Below are 22,925 nucleotides of genomic sequence, written 5' to 3' on the forward strand. Positions count from 1 at the left end.
AAAACCTGGGGCTGTTACTACCTCTAGAGCTGGAGAGAGAGATGAGAGAAATTCTCGGCTGTTGGGATTGCTCCCAGCACATCTTCTGTTCAGAGGTCCAGTCAGTTCTTGGTAGCAACACAGCAAGAGCACCGGAGAATCAGCCCTACCTCACTCTCTTGCTTTCCTTACCTACCAACTCCTCCCATAGACCAAACCTAGCTGGAAACCAGAGGGCAAGGAGGATCCTGAGGTAGAGCAGACAGATCGGTAGCTTAATTGTGCAGTGGGAAAGGCGGAAGATGTCAAACCTGGTCTTTATTAAGATGTAAGGACCTTGAAATTCCATAGATTAGCTTTGGTAGAACTTAACAGTCTCAAAGCTGCCACCTATAAATGAGCAGTTCCAAAGAGAGCTTGCACAATATAGGTGAAGATTTGCCATGTCTGGTCACATTTTATCCTGAACCAAGAATCAAAGTGGGGGCGGGGGATGAGGGGCTCTGGGGTAATGAACGCCCGTGCCACTGCAGAAGACACTTGGAGACAGATAGGGATCCTATGACTCTGGGAGTAAACTTAGAGCCCAAAGGCTTGGGACGTGGCAAGTAATTATGTGCGGGATAACTTCTCACAGGAGGAAGACTCTTCAAAAGTGAGCAGCGGAGCCTGCGATGGTTGCCATAGAAACTGAAGTAAAATTGATCCTGTTAGCTTTCACCTTCTACCTTGGGGAGGGAGAGGAGTGGAAAGAAAAGTCAGGGGAGAGGGGAGGACAAGGTGGCTTTAAAGAAAACAGAGCCCAGGTGCTTTAGTCAAGATGATGATGATGATGATGATGATGATGATGATGGTGATGATGATGATGATTGTGGTGGTGGTGGTGGTGATGGTGGTGGTGGTGGTGGTGGTGGTGGTGGTGGTGGTGGTGGTGGTGGTGGTGGTGATGATGATGATGATGATGATGATGATGATGAAAGCTGCAAAGGTGGCTCAATGGTTAGGAGTGTGGGTCTGCCTGGTTTCAACCACTCAAGTTTTGAGGTGCCAAGCCCCGTAGCCTGTCCATCAGGAAATTCGGTGAAGGTTACAGCTGGCACTAGAAGCTAGATCTTCTTGCTGTGGTTTTATTTTGCAATTGTAAGCAAACCACTGAGCCTCAGTTTCCACCTCTAAATGAGGACTATTGAGAGGTTCAGGTGAGATAAGCCTGGCCGAGAAATTAGCCCAAAGCCCAGCAGACTCTCATCACTCTTTGAATCATTGGTGTTAGGTTACAATCAGGGTGATAAAATGCCTGATACAGAACAACTTAAAAGAAAGAAAGGTTCATCACTGATCACAGTGTCAGCCCTCACACCGTGCATCCCACAGGGCCTGTAGGGAGGTCAAATATCAAGGAACAAAGATGCATGGCACCCAGGCAGCAGAGGGGGAGGATGTCACCCCAGGGACATCTAGCAGGCCCCACCTTCCAACAACAGCACAGGCTGGTGACCAAGCTGTCAACATATAGCCACCAGGGACATCTAAAATCCAATGATAACACCTTGTTTCTGTGTGCTTAGCCATTGGCTGCCTGTATCTTTGACTACTTACCTTGTCTAATAACTAACTGTTCAATATTAAGAACCAGGTGTTAAATTCTATGTTTTGCCTGCCTATCTTAAGGTTTCTTTATTTATTTTATGTATGAGAGTACACTGTCACTGTTGGATCAGAAGCTTTGCAGGGTGCCAGCCATGGGCAGGAAGAAGGGAGTACACCAGAAGAGTGTATCAGATCCCATTATAGATGGTTGTGAGCCACCATGTGGGTGCTGGGATTTGAACTCCAGGCCTCTGGAAGAGCAGTCAGTGCTCTTAATGGCTGAGCCATCTCTCCAAACCCTTGCTGCCTATGTTAAACCAGAATGCACCCTGAGGTCATTAGCTTTCTAACGGGGTTCTCTGCTTCCTTAGCCACTCTCTTATCTCACCGTACCAGCTTTTCAAAATGGAGAGAAGCACAGTCAAAGCTTAATAAGAGGCTCCAGGGCACCTTGCCCACTGTAGGTACCGCCAACTCAGAGCATCCATCATGGCTACCACCAACCATCGGAGCATCTTCTCTCTGGCAGGGCTCTCTGGATCCTTCTCTCCATCCTCCTGTCTGCACATGTGTTGTTATTTACAACTCTTGGCCATGGGAATCCTTTAGTGACTCTTTTTGCATCTTATCCCATATGTTGAACATATTCTCCCTTCTTCCTGTCATGGCTGGCACCCTGCAAGTTTTCGGATCCAACAGCAATGGCAACAAGAATGGAATGCCCAACTTCATTCTTAGAGGGAAAAATCAAGGGTACTTTTTCACTATGCAAACATTAGCTGTCTTATTTCAATGCTCACTTCTTTCCCTGATAAGTCAGGAAGTTCTTTCAGAAATTGTTGGATGCTTTTGGGGATTTGTCGAGGCCCTTGCAAATATGGTTCAATTCTTAACAATCATACATTGAAATGTGATTCGTTTCATATTTTTCTTAATTTTATGTATATGAGCATTTTGCCTGCATGTATTTCTGTGCACTGTGTGCATGCAGTGGCCATAGAGGCCAGAAGAGGGTGTCGGACTTCCTGGAGCTGGAATTACACATGGTTGTGAACTGTCACACGGGTACTGGGATTGGAGTCAGTCCTCTAAAAGAGCAGTCATTTCTCTTAACCACCGAGCCGTCTCTCTGGCTTCTAAAAATGTGTTTCTTGTTTGCTTTCTAGAAGCCCCACAGTTTCTTCTTCGTGACCCAGGCAAGTATCTGAACCCACTATTTAACCAAAGCTGATCCTAAGCAAGCCACATCCCTCCTTGATTAAGTCGTGCTGTTATGACCCCACCATACTGATGGGTGGTGCTGAAGATAATAATATCCTCCATGTACCATCTCTAAAGATACTGTGACCATCTGACTATACATCCATCCTTGTACATACACAGGACCATTGCTATAATTCATAAAAACAGTTTCAGCCACTTAAGGTGTCAGAGACATGCCAACAGCATTGGGACTAAAATGAAGATACTAGAATTTTTTTAACTTTTTTTTTGAAACCAACTCAAAACCATGAGAAAAATACCCATGGTTATTTTAGACACACTGGTATCCATGAAGGGACACAAATCATTCACAAGGTTATAAAAGATAACCTAGTAAAGGTGAGTAAAAATATAAACAATGCTACCAACATCATGGACTGAGTCCGGAAAACTACACACCAACTCATGAATGAATGCTACCAACATCCTTGACTGTGTCTAGAAAAGTACACACCAATTCATGAATGAATGCTACCAACATCCTTGACTGTACCTAGAAAAGTACACACCAATTCATGAATGAATGCTACCAACATCCTTGACTGTACCTAGAAAACTACACACCAACTCATGAATGAATGCTACCAACATCACTGACTGTATCTAGAAAACTACACAACTCATGAATGAACACTTGTTTACTGGCAAGATAAACATGGCAGTAGACCACAATCGTGACACCAGTTTTCACTGACTGAACTCTCTAGGTGGGGCATCTGGGGATCATGGTACAATAAGAAACATAGACTTCAGTCTTGCTCAACATTCTTAGCTCTCAGAGCCAGAAATTCTTTGGGATTTTTTTTCAATAGTAACAAAACAATTTCGTCTCTTAAAGGCTTGGTCTTTAAAGGAGTTTCTTTATTTAGAGATCTGGTCTTCCATCCCGGGTACTTAAAACAGTCTGGGCTGGCCAAAAAGACGCAAATATTTTCTAGTGTTCACAAGCCCCTATTAGGTTTTTGGTAGTAAAAAGATTGTTAGAAAACTCCTAATAATCACAGAATGAAAACTGGTTGCCAGGATAACCAGCCTGTGATGGGGGGGGGTCTTCAGCCCCAGCCCTTAGGCCTCTAGAGAAGGGAAAGGGACTGAGGGTCGAGCTGACCTGCAATGGCTGATGACATAGTAACCTATATATGAAAGATAATTCTAAAAGAAAATGATAAAGTCTAAAGAGGGAGGGAGGCATGGAAGGAGAGAAAGTGTGTGTGTGTGTGTGTGTGTGTGTGTGTGTGTGTGTGTGTGTGTCTGTCTGTCTGTCTGTCTGTCCCACCATGCTACTGAATATATTTACTGGCCAAAGGGGATTTATACCTCATAGTCACTCTGTCTGTCTCTTCATGTGTCTGTGTCTGTATCCTTAAAATGACCTATGTAATTAATTTCCTAAGTTCTATGAATTGCAGTAGCAAATAATCAAACCTAAGGAAGGGATCATGGAACCCAAAGTTCTGGAAGTCAGGACTTACTATGTATCTCTCAAAAGAAAGTCAGTCTTAGGAGTCTGACACAGTGTTACAGGGGAGGGATGGACACAGTATTGGGGGTGTGGATAAAGTGTTCGTGGGGTGAATACAGTATTGTAGGAGGGGGTGTTGAATACAGTAACACAACTGCTACAAATTGTAAAGCACATGGCTGCTGTTGAATTGGTTTGAGTAAGAAGCAAAACTCCCATGTATATTGGCAAAGTAACCTGCACTTTCATAAGTGTGGTAGAGCAGGCACCCCATCCCCTGCCCAACACATTATGCACTTCTTTGTAAACCTATGTGTTATTGAAGATATAAAGTCATCGCATATAACTTGGCTGCCTCAATGTGATCAGAAGCATGTTTGGATTCCTTCCTTTCTCTTCTCGCTCAGGTCCTTAAGGGTACATGGGCTCGGTGGGGGTGCTACTGGCAATAAAAAGCAAACATCTGAAAACCAGGAACCAAAAGTATGAGTGTCCCCTTTTGCATAAATTCTTAAGACGTAATTTATAATTTTTATAAATTTCCACCTGTACCATTTTGTGTACCATGCACTGAAATGAGCACCAAGCAGAGGTAAAAGCCACAGGTGCCAAGCACTCTTCTTGTCTTTGAATTCCAGTTGTGCTTCTTATCAGCTGTGGGGCCCTGGGGGGAATTAGTTAACCTCTTTGTGACTCAGTTTCCCCATCTGTCAAGCTCGGAGGAGATGCAGTGCTGTGTATGGAGCGCCAAGTGTCATGGGGACTGGGTGAGGGAATGAATCACACCTTACACACATCAGAGCCAGATAAGTATTATTACAAACACAAATGACACTCACTGAGCAGATATGCCATACATATCAGTTGGCTGCCAGCCTGTCTTCATTGCAAGACAATATCTCAAGGAACTAAGGTAGAACATGCTAGAGGGAGACACTTACATTTGGCCTCCACAAGCGTACAAAGGAGCACATAGCCACACACATGCTCACATACCACACCTACATACATGCATATATATATGTATATACACACACATACATGTATATGTATATATATATACACACATATATATGTATATATATACTTACCCAAATAAACATATACATATAACCCTATTCCTGCATATGTCACTGTTTTAATTTGATTTACATTTAATGAAGGTAATATCCTTTATTTTCATAAAATCTGTAGGAATGTGGTACTGCAAGTCGCCGCTAGGTATTCCTTGTCATTTCATGTAATTAGTTCCCTGCAGCCTTCAGAGGGAGAACTTCAGGGTCCATAGAGTTAGGATCTTCAAGCTGGCCGGGATTTCCCAGGAGAGGCTGGCCCTCCATCTGCTGCCCGCTGCTTCCTATTTGTCCTTAAAGGTTTCTGTCAGCTCTTTCCCTCTCTGAATGTTCCAGTCTTTTCCACACATTGCTATGATGACCACTGTTTATTTTTATTTTGAAGATGTATCCATTTTAACTGTGTCTGTGTGTGTACCATGTGGGCTCAATGCCCGTGGAGGCCAGAAAAGGGCATTGGATCCCCTGAAGCTGGAGTTCCGGGCTGTTGGGAGCCTCCTGGTGTGAGCACTGGGTACTAACCGTGGGTTCTCTGTAGGAGCAGGACATACTTTTTCCAGCCCTTTCATGTGCATTTTTAAGTTGAGAGCTACCTTTTGGCACGAGCTATGGGAGCTTCTGTCATCTCTAATGCTAGAGGCATTCTACAGCTTCAAAGTGCATCCTGAGCAAGAGCCTGACACACAAGCTTATCCAACGTCTTCATATGCTCATGACAGTCTTTTCACAGTGGGATCTGGTCACTCTTGCCTCTAAGTTATTTTTAATGTATGACCCTTTGCAAGGACAGTTCTCTTTCTAAGGACAGCAAGACAGATGGATCCTTCTCCCAAGACTTCACCAGACAGGTGCAAAAAGGATGGCTTATCTGATGGGACTGGCAACCTTCTCCTGTTTTTACAGCTTGTCACTGTTCTGAGAGTGCCCGCCCCTTCCTGCTATTTTTGTATTCACCCCCCAACACTTTAGCCACACCCCCAACACTGTACCCATCCCTCTCCTGTAACACTGTATCCACCCATCCCATACTCCAACTCCATTACTCCCACCCCACCCCACCCCTTCATTTTATCCCTCCACCCCACCCCACCCTTTCACTCTATCCCTCTTCCCCATCTACCCCCATCCCATCCACTCCCCGCCCCCACAAGGCTGAGATTACCAATGCTTGCAGGAGCATGCCCAGTCCATACCTGGATGCTAGGATCATCCTCAGACCCCCAGGTTCACACAGCAGGCACTTAGACTCATTGAGTAAAAATTAGCTTCTCTAATTCCCTCAGCTTTGCTTTTAACCCACCTTCTCCTTGCCAGCTCTCCACAACTTTGGCACATGAGTACCATGCCATGCCCAAGTTCTTTAAAATTGGTCTTTCATCTCCTTCGCTCGCACCCACTGTCTTCTGCTCACTGTTCTGAGGACTAAAGACGTAAGCAGTACCAGAGAGCTGAAAACGGACTGCCAGGTACCTGCTCCTGACTTTCTACACACAAGAGCAGAGCGGCTTGCCTTCCTCAGAAGAGCAACAAATGCAGTCATCTGGGGAAGGCTCTAAGACCTTAGCAGTCAGAAGTCTTTTAAATTCCGATATAGTCAGTACTTTCCCCGCTCAGGTGGGGCCTGCATATCTTCCTAACCCCCATTCACACCATTAGGTATGGATTATCAGATCATGATAAGGAACGGGTCACCACAACATGAGGAACTGAACTGAAAGGTCGCTGCACCAGGAAGGTTGAGAAGCTCTGGACTAAAGGCACCCATTTGGACTGAGCAGTGAGATGTGTTAGAGAATTGCCACAATGAGGCACCCTCACAGGGCCAGACTTCAAGCTTCCCTTGCAACAGGAAGACGTCCATACCTTAACCTTGACGTGAGGTGGGTGAACTAGACTGATCCTGGTGGATGGGGCCAGACAGCAGTGGGTGGGCCAGGCTCTGGTGGGTGGGGCCAGGTCCTGGTGGGTGGGGTCAGGCCCTGATAGGTGGACCAGATCATAACGGGCGGGTCAGACCTTTGTGAGTGAGGCTAGATTCTTGTGGGTGGACCAGATCTTGATGGGTGGGTCAGAATATGGTAACTGCAAAGTATTTTATTTCTTTTGAGGGGACTGCAGCAGGTGTGTATGCTGAGTAATATGCTCAAATTTGAAAAATTAACATATTAACTTTTAGGTAAATATCTGCTGCTTCCATTTCCAATTTTAGTCTAATGGTTTTATTATAGTAATATTTAAATATATGCAGACATAAAAATCAAGGTCATATAATTTCTCTAAAGTCACCAGATCCAACTAAGTGTTCTAGCCAAATGAAGGTGATATCATAAAAACAATCCCACTCAAATCATTGGCATTTAATACCCAGATGATGAATGGCACTTTGCAATCTGTCACCTTCTATCCTCAGTCTGCCTTGAATACTAAAAAGTGCAACTCAGAGAGTCCACAACTGGAGATGCTCCTCGAAGCCCGTGGTTTCTCCACACAAGCCCACACCTTTTCTCTAACGATGAATCAAGTCCCACAGCCTTTTGGTTAGAAAGACCATCAGCCATTCTTGCCAGTCTACAACTGCTAAAATAACAATGGCATCAATCAAACATCAAAATGATGTGACTATTTCCTCTAAGGAGTGTATTTAGGCAGCGCAGAGCATGCTGGTCCTAGTTTACAGTTGTCATAAAGTAACAAGATAGGCATTGAAACTGATTGGACAGAAATTCTATTCCACAACTCCATGAATAACCGCATATCCCACTGGGCTGTGGAGACAAAGACACCACTGTTGTGTTCTGGATTCACCTCCTGAGAAAGTAAACTGAGTTGGTCAAGCTCCCTGAAGTTCAGTGTCCTCATCTAAACAATCTTAGAACAGAAACAATGTTTCTCCTGGAGACCTGAGGGCAAGGCTGGTACTTAGTGGCTGCTCGGTAAATACAATCAACTTTTCCTGTCAACTGCTTCTATCCAAGCCCCATCAAACAGAACAGGCTCATAATGCCTACCAGGACAGGGGCATTCCAAAACCATTTGAATTAGAGACATAGGATCCCTTGGTTTGTCTGCCTTGGAATTTTGTTACTGCTATTAATCATACCTGGGGTTTGGTTTTGGATCATCAGTGAGTTATAAGGTACATTCTAGAAAGAACAGGTTTATTGATATGAACAAGGCAAACAAAACAGGTAAATTTAAACTGTGCAGTGTGTGTGTGTGTGTGTGTGTGTGTGTGTGTGTGTGTGTGTGTGTGTGTGTGTGTGTTCAGGTGCCCTCAGAGGTCAAATGTATTAAATCCCCTGGAGCTGGAGTTACTCGGAGTTCTGAGCCATCCAGTGTAAGTTCTGGAAAACCAAACTCGGGTCTTTTGCTAGAACAGAAAGTGAACTTAACTGATCATCCGTCTCCTCAGCCTCAACTTATTTTTATACTTAACAATTATGCGAAGAGAACAAAGACATCTGAAAGTGTTGACAGCCTTGGCGCTCGGCTTCTGCATTATTTAAAATGGTTATAATGGATAGTCGGTTCATTTTCCCATTAGCCCAGGGAAGACCTGCAAGCTCTTTCTCACACGTGCTGCAGCCCTCACAAGGATAAATGAGCTACTTTCCTTCAGCTTTAGGGACTTAACATCCAGGGCTAGGTACAGGCAAGTGTACAAGAAGCCGGGCATCTCCCGAACTCTATTTTAACTGTAGAAAGCGATTCAGTCCTTTTGGGTTTTGCATCCCAGTGACTAGCACGATATTTGGCACCCCCGTATGGGGTAAACTAATGAACACATATGTGAATAGACCAGGTGTACATGTATTAGAGGATGTATTTGCCATGGTAAGCACAGATTTAATAAAGAATGGTGGTTCCTTTGAGGATTGGGGTGGAGGGACTCCAAAAGAGATAAAACTTATGGAAGAAAACGGTTCTAAGGATAGAGGTGGGACACCGTCCAGTTGAAATCTCTCACAGCCATACTGTGCTCAGGGTGGCTCTCATCACCAGGCCTGACACATCCATATAACACTCCTTATCACCAAGTTGCATACAGTTGCGTCTCTGTTATTTACAACGATAACTTTTGATTTATTTATAAACAGTTTGGTGGTTTGTTATTCATTACAATAGGAGGTTGAAGAAATAAAAATCTGGTCTCTATAACAGCCCCGTCTCAATGATTTCTATTGGTCTCCTGGGGTTTGCTAGTAAGTAGCCATAAAAAGCCAATTTGCAATTAGGGAGCGGAATGAACATATTTGGCAGCATTGACTTTGCTGTGATTGACAAAAGACATGACTGACAGCAACCTTACCATGTAGGGAGAGGAACCTCATGATAGTATTAGCATATTGTGTTTAAATATCTTAAAGGCTGGGAGTGAGGAGAGAAAAAAATACCTGCCTGCTTGGATTATGCAAAGCCCTGGGTTCCTCCCACAGCATTCGTCAAAGGCCCCACAAAAGTATGAAAGAGGGCCAGAGAGATAGTTCAGGAGGGAAAGACCTCACCATGCAACCTGAGGACCTGAGTTCAGAGAACTTTAGCATCCACATCAAAGATGTGTCTTGCAACCTCAGAGCTAGGAGATAGAAAGAGAAACATCCTTGGGGCTTGTTAGCTGGCCAGTCTAGCAGAATTGTTGAGCTCTGGATATGATGCTTTGAATATGCTTGGCCCAGAGAGTGGTACTATTAGAAGATATGGCATTGTTATAGTAGGTGTGGAGGAGGTATGTCACTGTGGGGGTACACTTTGAGACCCTCCTCCCCTCCTAGCTGCCTGAGGAGTCAGTCTTCTTCTGGTTCCCTTCAGAACAAGATGTAGACCTCTCAGCTCCATCTCCAGCACCGTCCCAGTCTGGACACTGCCATGTTCCCTGCCTTGGTAATAATGGACTGGACCTCTGAACCTGTAAGCTAGGCCCAATGAAATGTCCTTTATAAGAGTTGCCTTGGTTGTGGTGTCTGTTCACAGCAGTAAGACACTGGGTTCAGTGAGAGACTGTCTCAAAACAGAAATTGGCAAGCGTCTCCACTTACCCTGTTGTGTTCCCTACAACATCTGCCCACCACACCCATGGCACGAATGCCCATGAACACATGAATGTATATGAAATGTAATTGTAAGGTTCTTTGGGAAATTGTTAAAGGGACTTAACTGATTTAACAAGGGAGGGGGTTAACACATTTTTACAATATAACTGGATAAGAGCAGTCAAGATACCACAAGGAAACTCAGAATCAACTAACTGGGGCCCATAGGGGCCCACAAGGACCAAACCACCAAAGAGAGAGCATACATGGGACAGGCTTAGGCCCTCTGCACGTCTACAACAGCTGTGTAGCTTGGTCTTTCTGTGGAATTCCTAACAGCAGGACCAGGGGCTGTCTCTGACTGCCCTGCCTGCCTTTGGATCCCTTTCACCTAACTGGGCTGCCTCATCTAGCCACAACAGGGGAAGATGCCCTAGTCCCACTGGAACTTTATATGCCAAGGTGGGTTGATATCCGTGGGAGGCCTCCCCTTTTTAGAGGAGAAAGGGAGGACAGGAGGATGTGGGCAATCGGAATGTAAAGTAAAATAATTAATTAATAAAAATAAGCATAAAAAACTGACTAAAAAGCCCATTACCTCAGAGATGATCTCTTATCAAATAGGTAATAAATTCAGGCTAGATATAAGTTCAACTGGATTCAAGTAACTATTAAGTTTTTTTTTTTAATTTGGGACGAAGGAAAAAAGATTTTTTTTTTTTTTTTTTAGTTTTTAAACATTAGGGACCCTGGAATGAGTATGTGTGAACAAGGTAGAAGGAGGTAATGTCATTGAGAAAAGGAAGGGTGAGAACTCAGCCAGGATATGAAACCTTGGCTCTGAGATGGAGGAAAAATCAAAGGGAGCTCACAGTCAGTGGAGGATAAAGTGAGAGGTGCCCATGTGGTCATCTTAGAGGTGCATCCTGGGCCCCCAGACAGCCAGTAAATGTTTCTAACCTGTATTATATTCTAGATTTTCTTTCATCTAAGACATACCCTCATAAATCATGCTGTCATAAAATATAGCCCCGGTTCTTCATGAAAACATAACATCTCTAATTTTGTTTGCATAACACAACCTCATAAGCTCATGTTTTATCTTGGTTTGTAAGACAATGCCAAGGGTGGTAGTCGAAACACTGAAGTGGTTAAGCTAAAATAAGGGTTTCCATGAATGGCAATAAGAATTCGTTGAACGTGAGGTGAATTTGGTCCTTATCACTTAAGATAAGGTGATATTACAAATTTGGGGAAATATGGAGTCATACTTAGAGGGTAGAATTTGAAATATTTTAAAGAATAAAACCAGGTACCCCTGGTTTTTTCATGAGGAACAAATCCCTGGGAAAGTTCCAAGTTCAAAGCTCCTGACGATCATTCCGTTACTCATACACACTCTTCCCTCTCTGACCATTGTGCTTCCTTGAGACTGGTTATTGTTAATAAACAGAACCACGGAGGAATAGGGAGAGAGACACACAAAACCTGGGCTCCTTCCAGGACCACTGTGCACTGATCTGTGTCCTGTGCAAGTCATTAATTCACTAGTCCAAAATGGCACTGCATCCAAAGCCATTCTAAATTCAATGTCACGACTTGCCTGTTAATCTTCTCAGCGGTTATTTACAAAACAGGAGAAATATGGGTATGGCTGAAGGTCGAGGTCATATAGCTCTAACAGAAGCAATGATTGCTGCTCAGGTTATCACTCATTCTCATTTCCTCCTGATCAGCCGATCTTTCTCGGCTTGTCTGTAAACAGGGGACTGGGAACACCTTGCTAACATTCCCGAAGACCTTGGGTGGCTGCAAACAAATTGAGAAAGAAATTGCATCTCCTCGCCCATAATCTCACAACACTGCAAGGAAACCAACATCCAAGGGAACCAGCCAAGAATTCCCACAGCCTCTTCCTGTGCTGTGACAGTGAGAGGTCAGAAGGAAAGTCTTTGAGAAATCTGACCAGGCAAGCATTTCCACTCAGTGCTCCCCCTGAATGTCACCTTGTCAAATGTTCACAAGTTTAGTGTGAAACAACAGCTGTGTGGGGAGCAGAAATCACCAGGAGACAAATGAATCAGTAAAGAAAGGGCCTCAAATGAACGTGCCTGGAGCATTCTAGCTGTTGGAGACTTCCCTGGCCACATCTAATCTTGTATGTTTAATACAGATGTTTGTATGTCATACAAGATGAACTGAGCATACAGATGTCTACAGGAGGAATAACTTAACATATTCACACATTACTGCTTTGGTTTCACTCCCAGGGACTAAGAGATTTTTGCTCTGGCAAATAAACCTTTGTTTTAGCTACCCACCAGTTGATGGGAATTTATTGCTCTCTGTCCTGAAATTTACACATGATACTTGGGATCAAATGAATAATTCCATTCTTGAGAAATTAGCAAAACTCCGAAGACAAGTATAAATTGAAGTGTGTGTGTGTGTGTGTGTGTGTGTGTGTGTGTGTGTGTGTGTGTTGGGGGTGGTCAGTGGAGGGAAACAATTGAGAACAAAGTCTCATGGCATATATGTTCGAGCATGCTGATAATTTGTATGCTTACCTAAAAGAAATTAATTTATAAAAGGATGAAATTAGACACTGACCGATATTAGACATTTCCTGGCAATACATACTTACTGGGCTGTGAGTAAAGCTAAAAGCTTTAGTAGTTCCATAGGTCAAATAAAATAATTATATTAAGTATGCCTTCAGACAGTTTTGTGGGAGAAAATAATTCAAAGTCACTGTTTATCTTGGTTTAATTGTCCAATTTAATCAAAATACTTAGGATGGTAACTGAGTGAATTCAGGGACTCTTTGGAAACACTAACTTGATTAGCAATCAAACTAAAATTTTCAATAGAGAACATATGAGTATTATTTTTAAAAGAGCCCACCTATTTATCCTACATCTTTATTCAAAATAGTACGCAGGCCAGTAAGATGGTTCACCGGGTAAAAGTGCTCGTCAGCAAGCTTGATGACCTGTATTCACTCCTCAGAACACATATAGTAGAAGGAAAATCCTATTGCCCCACATGTCCTCTGAGATCCTTCTGTGTTCTGTGGCAGAAATGCCTGCCCCTACTGTTCAAAATAAACAGGTAATTATAGTAAAATGTATTTTAGACTGGTATACTAATACATTGAGTCCACAAATGCAGGTATGTATATCTACAGCGTGTCTACAAGGAAGGAAAGGAGTTAACCTAAGTCAAAGGACACAGCAGAACTTCAGTACATGAGCTCCTATCCTTGGTCATGTTCCAAGAATCAGAAATGATTTTTGCTGAAGCAAGGACCCAGTGAGGCAGTTCTCTGTGAAGCAGGTACTTCAGAACCACGACAGAGCTACATCAACAGCTACCCAGATCAACCCCTATGTGTCAAGGCACCCACATGACCAGTTGTTAATAACAGCCACCAGAAGGGATGCCGTCCAGTCCATTGGACCTAATAATAAGCACACAAGCGTGTGAACTCCATCAAGTTTCTCTCCACCATCCTTAAGTTCTCCAGAGAAAGTCTAACTTTCTTGTACTACTGGGCTCAAATATCTCCAGGAGTGGGGCTGTCTCTACAAAGCACTGACATCATCTGGTTCTTTTCTTCACATGATGAGGGTTTACAAACTGAACAGAGGTGACAGCCGATGTCTCACGCACTGCTTTATGAGGTTGTTCATGATTTCACATTCATTGAAAAGAAACAAGTGCTTGCAAAACCATGGTGGCTTACACAGGCAACTTCAATGGTGCTGGGCGAAGAATACAAGGAGTTTGTTGACTGGCCAGTCGAGCAGTAATGGTGTTCTGGGTTCACTGAGAGACCCTGTCACAAAATCTAAGGCAGAAAGAAACTAAGGAAGGCATTCAATGTTGGCTTCTGCACAGACGTTGTGTGTGTGTGTGTGTGTGTGTGCGCGCGCGCGCATGTACATACACATGCTATCAAACATGTGCACACATTTACACCCAAATAAATAAATGTAGTATCAATTATTTGGGGATAATCTTAAGAATTGGGCTTAGAAACAAATCTGAAACACAACACACACACACACACACACACACACACACACACACACACCCCACATATACAAATAAATGTGCTCAAAGATGTCCTTAAAAGAATCTAGAGAAATGATGACTCCATGGTTCAGGATGCTTGCTTCTTCTGCAGAAGACTGGAGTTTGGTGCTTGGCAAGATGAGCAGCATCTGCCACAGGCTGCTCACAACAGCCTGTAACATTAGATCTGAGGCGTTTGATGCTCTCTTCTGCCTTCGAAAGCACCTGAACTCATGTACATCGACACACATACACAGAATTAAAGATAATAAAATAAGTATTTCTAGTTTTATCTAAGCCTTCTTTATAACCTTTTGTCTATTTAGGAACAAGCTAAATGTTCCATCAAAGGGAGAAGAGTTAATGCCCTATGGTAAACTCCTACTTAGGAACGTTCTATTCCTACCGAAACAAGTGCTCATGGGCTAGTGAGATGACTACGTGGGTTAACGTCCTTACCGCACAAGCATGCCTCAGGTCCCAAGTAAAATCCAGGTGTGACAGTGCATGTCTGTGACCCCAGGTCTAGGAAAAATGTAGAGATAGAAGGAGCCCCAGGAGAGTCTCTTTGAAAGGTAAGCTTTGGGTTTAGCGAGAGAAGAAGAAACAAGGTAGAGAACAATTAAAGAAGATGCCTAACACTGACCTTTGGCTTCTGAGTGTGTATGCATCATGCACCCGAACACTCACATGCACAAACATGTGCACACCCACCCAGAGGTGTTCAGCACGATCACTGACACCTCATGATAAGTTATTTTAGATGTTTGGAGAAATATGTGGGAAGCAAAGTTCTCTGCACATTATGACCCTCGTTCCATAAAAACATACAATCAGAAAAGGCTGGACGGAAAAACATCAAAATGCCAGAAGTCACAGCATTGCTCATAGTAATGTGCGATTTTACCTTTTCCATAATTTTCTTGTATTTTCTCAAACTTTATAGGAAGCATATATGTCAGAGAAAAACAAATACATAAGAAAAAAAAAGAAACCAAAACCCGGGCAATGTAAGCAGATCTCAATAGACAATGGGAGATGGTCCCAGCCTCCCTGTTCTGACTTTATGTCCTGCCTGTCACTTATACCTGATGGGAAACCTGGTGATGGCGTCCTCTTCTTGTTCTCTGTATCATCCCTATCCATTCCTCAGCCTCGACTTTGGTTTTCAGCTTCTGTTTATACTGAAACACCTCATGCCAGCCACCTCATTCTTATAGATCACGTTCTCCTTCCTCTCCATGAGCCAGACCTGGTTCCACAGCTGACCATCCTTGACCTCAACTGGTCCAGTCATGTTATTGACAAAAAAAATAAGCTAATCCTGAAGGAAAAGTGTTCTTTGTACCGGGGAGCAGAGCAAGTAGAAGCAGTTTTCTTAATGCATGACATATTTTTTTATTGACTGTGTATGAGTGTTTCACCTGCACATATTTGTGTGCAGCATGTCCATGTGGTGCCTGTAAAGGCAAGAAGAGGGTGTTTGATCCCTTGGAATTGGAGTTACAGATGGTTAGAGCTGTCATATCAGGAATTGAACCTGGGTCCTCTGGAAGAGCAGTTGGTGTACTTAATCACTGAGCCATCTCTTCAGTCTGGACACAAATGTCTTTTTAGACACAGAGTATCTTCCTCACCTCACAGACATGGTAACTCTACCAGACTCCACTCTTAGAGGTCCTTGCTGTGCCGGTTATCCTTAACATCTGTACAGAGCATTCTATTCCTCAGTGCACACACTGGGTGGAGCCCAGTCTCCCTCAAATCTCTCAAGGTAGGGGACTGTTGTCCTAAACTGCAACTCAAAGACTTGGCACTAGGCGGCTTATCCCTGAGACCTCCCAGCGTGTGCTCATCTGTAGATAGTAACACTTATACATTTTCCCCAGGTCTTCTAAGGTCTGGGGAAGATGATGAATAAAACTGGCCGAACAAAGTATTGAAACAGGGTTCAGCAATCTTCAAGTGCCAGCTCCAACAACTGCTAGGTCAATGGGAAGTTCAAGGTCACATAACTGGGAAGTAACTGCACCAGGACTGGAATCCTAGGATTCCCTGGCAAGGCCAATCCTTTTTTTTTTTTTTTTTTTTTTGCCCATTCCCAACACTCTAATAGAAAGAGATATTACAGTGTGGCTCATGGCCTCCGAATATATATAATATGGCAGAATAAGTCTGTCAGAACAAAGCAGTTATTCCATCAAAGAACTAAGGAAATAAAAGCTATGGTCTAGTTCGCAACTCTTAAGATTTATTCTTTGGCCCAACGATGAGCATTCAAATGTCTCTTAATGTGTGTGCTCCACAACTTGGAAATTCTGTGTTTTCTCTATTGTTTCAGAGTGAGTTGAGCACAGGGAGCTCAGACATGAAATTACAGTCTTCCTTCCCTATTATAGGAGACATTGCTGTGAACCCCACGGACCTCAGAAAAAGCGAGCGCCTTCTGGAAGCACTTCTGCGACTTCTAGAAAGTACCAGAATTCCCTTATTCTTTTTCACAATGGCTTCAGCTAAGTTCAAAAGGTGTTTCGACTCGTTAACTGGGTTGCTGAAGTTAATCTATAATGCAGAACACTTGGAAATCCATAGCACGAGGGAAAAAATGTAAGGACAATAAGCATTTTGTCAGCAGAGAAAGAATGAATTAGGAAAAATAAAAGGCAGACAGAGGTTCCACAACAAAGAGAGTCATTCCGTGTCTTCTTTGACTCTTGTGTTGAAAAGCATTTAATGGGATGTATGTTTTTGTAGTCTCAGTAGATCCCCCTGTGAGAGAATGCTACTCGTTCATTACTCGATGCAGGAGTGGGTCTTAACAAACTTTGTGGTAGGGGCACTAGGGAAATGCATCGGTCTGTGTGGTGAGTAGATGCCAGGCATTTGGAGTCCCAGGACTGAGGAGGTAGAGGCAGGAGGGTCCCTGTGGCTCACTGGGTCAGCAGTCAAACCTAATTGCTGAGCTCCAGGCTGAGGACAGGCCCTGTCTCCAAGGAGGTGGTTAGCGTTCCTGAGGATGACTACCCATGGTTGACATCCATACATGCACACATGGACACACATACATATGTGTGCACATAATTTCAAGCAAACATTTACCGAAGAGTAAAGCATCCTCAGGGACACTCTACCTTTCCTTTGTACGCATCTGTTGTCCTGGGGGTGAAGGGTGTGGCCCAAATTCTAGGGTATTTTCAAGCCAACTTGTATGCAGTTTCTGGTCCCTGTTTCGATTCCCACAACTACTTCATTCCACGCTTACTGACTGTCCCAGTTTTTTCCATGATGAAGATACATTCAGAGAGTAACATGTCTGAGGGAAAGAATGTGATCATTGTCTATGGGATATTCCTCTAATTTGGTACCCAAGCAGGCTTCTCAGCATTAAGGCACTCCCATTGACTCTGTACTTCTAAGTATGTTGTACCAAGCCGTTCACACTAGTAGACGAACCTTCAACAGGACGGTGGGACTTCAGGACAAAATATTACTTACAGAGCACCTAGCCTTTCTTCTGTCAGGACTACACAGACTCAAAATAAGCCAGGCTGGAGAAGGAACTCAGCAGTTGCAAGTGCTTGCTGCTCTTCCACAGAATCCATGCTCAGTTCCTACCACCCACAGTAGGCATGCATGCAGTTCTAGCTCTAGTGGCTTCCGATCTCTCACCTCTGCTGCCCCCAAACATGTGTGTGCAAACACACACATACACTCACACACACACTCACACACGCACTCACACACGCACTCACACACGCACACACTCACACACACTCACACACACTCACACACTCACACTCTCACACACTCACACACTCTCACACACACACACTCACACACTCTCACACTCACACACACACTCACACACACTCACATACACAGAGACACTCACACACACACTCTCACACTCACACACACACTCACACACACTCACACACTCACACACTCACACACACATACTCACACATTCACACACACAGAGAGACACACACACTCATACACACTCACACACTCGCACACACTCACACACTCACACACACACTCTCACACTCACACACACTCACACACACACAGAGACACACACACACTCACACACACAGAGAGACACACACTCACACACACTCACACACACAGAGACACACACTCACACACACATGTTCACATGCATACACATTGAAAATGATAACTTTTACAATAAAAGAAAATAACCCAGCCTGACAGGAGATAGGAAATTGTGAATGTTTCGCTGTTCATGCATAATAAACACACAGCCCAAGGGAAAACTAAGACTCCTAGCTCAGCCTAGCTCTCTTCTGTGGCATCCACCACAAGTGTCCAAACCTAGGGAAGGGATTGTGCCAATGGTATCAATCCACACTGATGAATGACAATCCTGTTCAGGACCTGGGCTCCAACACTGGGCACGCCTCTTATTAACTGTGCACTCTGGACAGTCTATTATGTTTTTAGCTTTGGTTTCCCTGTCAATTATGTGAGACTAATGACGGGGCCACCTAAGGTAAGCGGCAGGATTCACTGGGCTAACTGCAGGCAGTGAATAAATGCCACTCACTCTAATGATCGCCACAAGCGGTATTCAAATAACTGAGCTCAAATGTTCACTTTGGGGGTTAAAGGCAGGGACAATATCCTACTGTGGAATTCACCTCCCTCTTCTCCAGAGGCAATGCTATAGTAGCCTTGGGAATGAACTTAAACTAGAGTAGGAGACAGTTCCAGGAATGAAGATGTGACCTTTGAAAACAGAAAGAACCTTGTTTTGATATTCAAAAGCAAAATTCACAGTCCCTTTCAAACCTGCCATTCTCATTACAGCCAAAGCCTGGCTGTGTCTCTACACATCAAAGTGTCTCCTTCTCCACCAGTCCCCACCTGGTGACAAAAATGTCACCCACTTGCCCTGAAAAGACTGTCTACAGATCTTGCTTCTGTTGCCCTGGCACCTGCTTCATACACACTCCATGATTCGGAAGGAAATAGAGGGGCCTGAATCGAACCAATGGCCTAACCCCCGAGTTAGTCTTCATAGTTCCACTTCCCTAACGTCCTCCAAAGTCACTTTTGCAAAAATATGAGACCAAGCCATCTCTCCTATTAGAGACTGCATGGTCTCTCCCTTTCAATAGAATATGTTTAAGGTCCCAGTTCACCACATCCTCCTCAGTTGTCATCTCCAAACTAGGTGCTCTTGAACGTAACTTTTCCTTTGTGCGCATATGCTGTCCTTTCTACCCAGAATGCCTGGTGCCTTCTCTGGAGAATGCCAACCACCCATCGGGACCCAGTCCAAATGTGTACTCTCTGGCAGACTCTTCTAGATTCCTTCCACCCTCCCATCTCTTGGCTCCTACTGACCTCGCTCCTTCCTCTCCGCACTAAATGCTCTCTAGGCTGATTCACTAACATTTATTTTCTGCTCGATTCTTTTCTGGGAAGTATAGGGCCTTGTTCTTTTAGCTCCTAGTACAGAGCCTGCATGGCACACAGCAGGCTCTCAATAAATAGTTGTTTCATCAACTGGCACAGAGAATTAAAGGAATGGGAGCACGCAACCTCTGCCACTGTCAAAGCTGGACTGGGCAAAAAGAGTGCTAGTCCTCGCGCTCTATCTGGCAAGCAGCAAACAGTTATGCAAGTGTAATGAGTACTTGCGAACGAAAAAGCTCTCGAGTTCCCACTCCTGTTAAATGCTCCTCACTGGAGAGAGCCACATCCTCCAAGATTTAGGTGGATTATGAAGGGCACAGACCTCTAAGCATTTACTAAGATCTTACAATCTGGCCACTTTTGTTGAGAACGCTTCTCCCTCCCCGAATTCTCTGGCCCACATTCAGGTCAGAGGTGCTCAGTAAAGGCTGGTTCAATTTACAGTGCATTGGGAAGCCAATCGCAACTCCTGTTTCAGGCTAATTGAGCTCAATGACCGGTCATATGTGGTGTAATAGCTCCATAAGGCGAAGAGGGAAATCAATTTGGGTCCTGAAAAACTGCCAAGTGTTCACTCCTGTGCCCCACGGCCCACGCTGGTCTGCTTCTTGACTCTTCCTACCTAACATCCATCTTCATGATACCCTGGTCAGCAAGATCTGCCCCATGGATGTGACTCCCTCGTCCTGTATTTTGATCCTACTATAATCAAGGACAATGGAGGTGTGCCCGTTAAGTCGTGTTGTAAACATGCTTCACTGTTCCTAAAGACCCTCTATACAAAAGAATACTTTCGCATCCTTTTCTTCCCACCCGTGGAAAATGATAGGAGTACGTAATTTAAGAGAAACTAGAAACGGGTTTTGTGGTTATTGTTGTTTTTGCTAAAGTGAGGTTTTAATACCGTGCTGGCAGTGGGTGTAATAATCCTTGGCTGACCACTTCTATCCCAGCCTAAGAAACAGAACGTGCCAAAGCATGCAGTCTTGTTGAATCCATCCGGGATAAGAAAAAAAAAAATAATAAAGGACAGACAGCAAGGCCTTGGAGAATAAATCATTAACCAAAAGTCAAACCAAGGCACCCTGGAAACCAGCGAGATGCAGAGGCAGCCGAGAGGGATCAGGCAGCTAAGACTGCCTTGTCCCCTCTGATGACTTCTGGAGAGAAACACCCCACAGGCACGACGAACCCGGCACACCACGCTCCTGTCCATGTCACTTTTCAAACTTGAAGTTATTTTTAGATGACCCAAGCTGGCTAAGTCCAGGCAGGACAATTCTCAGCCCGCTGTGCCCAAAAGCCCCTTTGTCCCTCCCTAAGAAATTCGGTAAAGCCTGGGAAGACAGGGGTCTCCTCATTTTCTCCTTTACTCACTGCGATGATGTTGGTCTCTCCTAACTCCTTCTCTAAGCCCAAATCCCGGGGTCACTGGAGTTCATTCTGGATCCTCCAAGTCCCTATGCACCTGCTGCTGCACCTGGGAAGGTGGCCCCTTGGCCAGTAAAGATGGGGAAGGGGCTTTTGGAGACTAGCGCCTCCTAGAGGGGGGGTCATGGGAGACCTGTCCCTGGGGATGCTTTGGGGACTGGTCAGGAGAGAAGATCTCTCGCTGCTCCAGCCCTATCCCTAAGCCCGGCGGTACTTGATTCCCATTACCCGGGTCCCCTGGCACCCAGGTGTTCAGCCCTGGTGGGACAGGGTACGGGGTCGATGGGGCCTGCGCCGTTACGTAACCGACCTGCAGGACGTCTGCGATGCGCCGCTGTGGCGGCGGTGACAGTGGTGGCGGCTCGAGGGTCCTCGGGGCAGCAGGCTGCGGGCGCGGCTCTGCCTGCTCACCTGACGGCCGGGGTGAGCGCGGTGCCCGCGGGCCTGGGCGTGGAACCGTGCGCACTGAGCGCCGCCTCCCGCTCTCCGGGTCGCAGGGTCACCCGGGCTGTGCCTCCTGCTGGTGCTCCCGCAACCTCCACCGCCGTCACCCGGGACAAAGCGGCTCCGGGGAGGGGCCGAGCCGGCGGCTCTCACCCAAGCCAGTGGAGATGGGCGCGCCCCCAGCTCCGACTCATCGGGCCAACCTCCAATCAGACCCCAGGGAAGCCAAAGCCCCTGCCTGGCCTCCTTTGGTCGCCTCCCTCCTGACCAGTCGTCCTTCTGGGTCCCTCACCCACCTCCACCTCTTGGGCTTCCACCCGGCGCTCAACTGCACACCCCTCGTTTGCAATCGCTGGCGGGCTGGACCCTTTGCGGGAACCTGACACAGAAGCCTGTCCCCAAAGGCAATGCCTTTTCCAAAGAAGAGGCTCCAGGGTCATCTCCCCCATCCCCCCCCCCCCCCCGTGAGGGCTTTTTTTTTTTTTGAGGGGGGCGTTAAAGAGGGGTGAGATTGCTCTTGGAGTTAAGCATCTGCATACAAGGATACTAAAAAATAAAAGGGCAGCGAAGAAACTGGTCCGTAGGACTGGGAGATTGTTTTCTCCCACAGGTCGACCTCTGGCTAACTAAGGAACTGTCTGGAAGCCACTCTTGAGTGCTTAAGAGCGACTATGCATGGTGGGTGCTGGCGCCCTCTGGCTGGGGCTCTGGGTGAGCCCTGCCCACACCACTGAAGGTGCCCTGAGCCAGTTTCGCAGTTTTGTCAGGCAAGACTCACTGCCACCAGACCTGGGAGAGAGGACTTCAAGGATTCCTACTAAGTAAGCGACTGGGTCCCTAGGAAATGGGAGGCTAGTATTTATACAGGGTAAAAGGGGAAGAGGCATGTCGGAAGCGAAACTGGATGCAGGGAGGATTTACCTCTTAACCAGATGAACCATTCTGAAGATTCTTCAAAATTAAGCAACTCAAGAACAAGGAAGCCTGTAGCTTATGGTGGCACAGACAGGGACAGGACTGAATCTCGTGGCAAGAGTACATCAATGACCCAAAATGGTTAGAGTTCGGAGACGGTGGAAACTGAAAGACAGTGGAGACCAACTTCAAAGCAGAGAGAATGGCAGATAG

At 45.2% G+C, this 22,925-nt stretch overlaps 1 protein-coding gene across 2 annotated transcripts in view; it reads right to left on the minus strand.

The window, feature by feature from the left end:
- Nucleotides 1–22,433, minus strand: part of Rcan2 (regulator of calcineurin 2) — a 215,545-nt gene extending 193,112 nt beyond the window's left edge. Inside the window, exon 1 of one of the 2 annotated variants that reach the window (XM_087564567.1) lies at nucleotides 22,094–22,433. The gene's annotated coding sequence lies outside the window, so the exon portion shown is untranslated. 2 annotated transcript variants of the gene reach the window in all.
- Nucleotides 22,434–22,925: the final 492 nt, after the last annotated feature.

The sequence above is a fragment of the Rattus norvegicus genome, chromosome 9 (genome assembly GCF_021556685.1).
Source record: "Rattus norvegicus strain SHRSP/BbbUtx chromosome 9, alternate assembly SHRSP_T2T, whole genome shotgun sequence".
NCBI lineage: Eukaryota > Metazoa > Chordata > Mammalia > Rodentia > Muridae > Rattus > Rattus norvegicus.